Source organism: Pan troglodytes, chromosome 5 (assembly GCF_028858775.2).
Source record: "Pan troglodytes isolate AG18354 chromosome 5, NHGRI_mPanTro3-v2.0_pri, whole genome shotgun sequence".
Lineage (NCBI taxonomy): Eukaryota > Metazoa > Chordata > Mammalia > Primates > Hominidae > Pan > Pan troglodytes.
The window spans coordinates 57,255,923-57,259,695 of NC_072403.2; the positions used below are offsets into that span (position 1 = coordinate 57,255,923).

General features: G+C 38.8%; 1 pseudogene; it reads right to left on the reverse strand.

Annotated features, from left to right (window-relative positions):
• Positions 1–1,087: 1,087 nt before the first annotated feature.
• Positions 1,088–1,985, reverse strand: LOC100609282 (pre-mRNA-splicing regulator WTAP-like; annotated as a pseudogene).
• Between the last annotated feature and the right edge of the window lie 1,788 nt (positions 1,986–3,773).

Here is a 3,773-nt window from a genome sequence, read left to right on the forward strand (position 1 = left end):
ATCAGACAGAAAAAATTCACCTCCAGGATTGGATGGAAGCATGAAGAAAATAATGCCTCATTTATCTAAATGGTTAGATGAATTTGCTAGAAATGATCAGTATATCTTTTTTCAATTCATAAAATGTCTTACTTAGGCCAGCCCACTGTTCCAACACATTATCTTCTGGCAGGCACTCTGTGAAGCTGTCCCACATTACTTTCTACTGCAATACCCAGGGAAAAAGTGTCATAAAAGTAACAAGTGTCAAGTCTCCTTGTCTTTTATGTAGGTCTTTTAAAAATGAGGCACAGCGCCTTTTCCTTCACTTTGAAGAGCACAGCAACAGTATTTCCAAAATGAATCTGCTCTCCACAGGCCCTCCCAGCCCCAAATTAAAATGTTAAATAGTACAACAAAATCATCATAATATTCTTTGAACTTAGAAAAAAAAAAACTCAACTATTTCAAGGCACATTTAATTTAATATCAAGAGTGCAATACAAAAGGCCCAAATACAATGAAGGAACACATTCCCCCATTAACACCAACGACAATGCTCTTTCAAACATGTGCCTGTTGAATGGAATGGGGATTTCATAAAATTCACTAAAAAAAAAAATGCAGTGAGTCTCATCACAGCTAATATCCTTATACAATCTAGTTGTGAAATGAATGTTTATAATGCTTCAAACAGTTTCAACCTGAAGTTTGATACCACACCTTCATGTCTGTACAGTCCTCAGTAAGTTTATCTACAGTTTTTGCAGCCATTCAAAGAACAAACCATTGAATAAAACCACATTGATTAAGGCTCAAGCAAGTAATACAGAGCCCCAAACTAAATGGTTAAATATATGTGCTACTTGTACGGACATCTATTATTTGATTCTCTCATGACTATCAAAAGTTGGTTCTCAGCAAATAAACCCTTTAAAGGCAAAATTCACCTCATTTGAGTTTTGACCCAGAAGTACAACAATCATGAAGTCCACAGTCTCATTGGCAAAACTGATACACAGTGTCTCTAAGTCACTATGCTCAAGGTTAAGAGTGATGCATATTCCATTTTTACATTTTACTGGAATTTTACATTTTCACTTCATGATTTAAAATCTCTAGGTTTTCATTCCTTCAAACTGTCTGAAGACACAGTGTGCCACAGACTTAAGACTTCTGTTTCTCCCTCTATTTTCTTCAAACAGAAACATTTCTCAAGTGTCTACATGTTCTAGAAGGGGAATTTTTCGGAGGTGGCCACTTCTTCGGAATAGTTCGACGCCATTAGGCGTCTGAAACAAGGGGAAGGGGAAAAGAAAAAAGCTGAAACACAAGGTTCATCTGGTAAGTTTTACATTAACCATTACAAGCTGGACAGTGTAAGAATGTGGCTTTTTTTTTTTTTTTTTTTTTTTTTTTTTGGCTCAAAAAGTCTGAGTCTTGGTGTGGAAACGAGTACTTGGCTGTCCCACCACAGCTTTCTCGTAGTGGGACTGTCAGGGAAGTCTTAACTGGGGAGGATGATTTGTTTACCTATCAGGCGTAAACTTCCAGGCACTCAGTTCATTTTGGGCTTGTTCCAGTTTGTCTTTAGTCTGTTCCAGTTCACCTTTCATTTTTAGGAAAAACAAGTTGATCGCTGGGTCTACCATTGTTGATCTCAGTTGGGCAACGCTCGGCTGCTGGACTTGCTTGAGGTACTGGATTTGAGTAGTACACTCTTGCATCTCTTGTTCCTTGGTTGCTAGTCGCATTACAAGGATGTTTTCCCTGCGTGCAGACTCTTGCTGTTGTTGCTTTAGTTTTTCTTCAGACTCTCTTAGGCCAGTTACATCATTAGAGTTTAAGATCCGTATACTTGCCCTCCAAAGCTTGTACGTATGCTTCATATTGTTTCCATCTTAGAATTAACTCATCTCTTGCCATAACTTTGAAGTCTGTTTCACTCAGTCGAACTTTCTTGGGAAGAGGTTCTTCCCTGGTCATCTTGAATCAGAAGAGTCGCCTTTCAGGCATGGCGGGCAGTCACTTGCCCGCCGCCGGGCCCGCCAGGAGAGGAAAGGTGAAGGGAGGGAGCGAGGCCGCCGGCCTAGCCCGATAGGAGCCTCGAGGTGCAATAGAGCAGCTGCTCCCCGGTAACACGCCCCGTCCTTTCCGGGGAGCCTGGTGCGAGCTCCGCGGGCGCCGGAGCTCAGCAAGCCCAGAATGGTCTCTTTTGCTAAGAGTTCACAATCTATTCCAACCATTCTCCTGATGCCAAATTTGGCACTTCAGACATCACTTATCCCGCACTCTCTGTTTTTTTTTTTTTTTTTCTCCTTGGTTTTTCCTAAATTTCAGAGGTTTTCTTGTGAACCAGAAACAGATTGTTTCTTCACATACTCTTGGCTTAAATTCAGGAATAAGTCAGCCATCCAGCTCCAGATATCCCAGAGCTGAGCTCAATGATCTCTCATAAGAGCCATGAAGAACACCTGATCATGAATTCTCTTCCACAGGGCATTCTGCTAATGCCTCCCCACCTCTTTCTTCTTGCAGTTTCAGGCATCTTCATTTAAGTATTTTATTGTTATTGTTAATCAACCAAATGATGTTCATCTTTATCGGCAGGCAGTTGGTGACTGCATTTTTAGGTCACCGTGATTCTGCAAATGTGTATATTTTATCCAGATTAGATAATCGTGACTGTAAAACACAGGACAGTTCATTGATTAATTGATCATCACAGAGTGAGATCTCTTCTTTTTAACATACCAAGGCAACTAAAGTCTGATTATGTCATTTGCTATCACATATTAGATTGGTAATAGTTTATAATTCGTATCTGTATATTACTTACTGCTTAAGTAACTGGTAACAAAAACTGTGTTCTTTAACCTTATTCTGAATCAACAAGTCAGTGAGCTTTAGATAAGGATAGCTATAAATGTAGCTCTTTCCACATCCATAAGCATGGATAAAGACAGGATTATGTAGAACAGAGAAAAATAAAACCCCTGACCTCACACAACATTAAGATCTTTTTAGAAAAAAAAAAAGGAAAAAGTAGAGCAGATATCCTGTGGAACCTTCGTGTCCTTCCATTCTTGGAGGTAAAAGGCTGAAGCCAATCTCAAACCACAGGAAACATTTTGACTTGGAGTTACAGTGACTGAGTTTAAGTCAACAATTAGCGCCAGTCGTCTGTTGGCTCAGCAACCCATATGGAAATCAGTCATAATAAATTATTTTCTATGGTCTTTCTAATCTTACACAAAGTAATTCTTTATTGCCTTACTAGGTTTATTAAAAAAGGATTTTGATGGCTCTAAATAGCTATCAATTAACTTTCTATTTCCTGTTATAAAATGTGAACATTACAATAGTCTTGAGTCACCCATGAACCCAAGGGAAAAAATCACTTTCGTCATCTGACCTCCTTTACATGGGGCATAAATGTGGCCTTTATATATTGCTAATCATAACCACAATAGGACTAATCATGTTCTGATACCAAGTTAACTTGAGGAATTAGAAGAGTTCTTTCTAAGTCTTTAAAAATCTGAATGCAACCCAGAAGTTACCCAGAGGAAGTCTTTTTTGGAGGGCTTGGTTTTGGCAGAACCGAGTCTGAGGAAGGGGCCTTCTGTGATTGGTGGCACTCTGGTGTTGCTTCATATGTTGCTCTTAAAAAATATTGAAGTTTCTGTTGAATTATTTTTCCTAATGATGAAAAACAGCTGAAATTAATGAATGCTGTGAATTTAAATAACATCACACCATTAGTCATAAATATCTCAATAGTAAACAAGCAT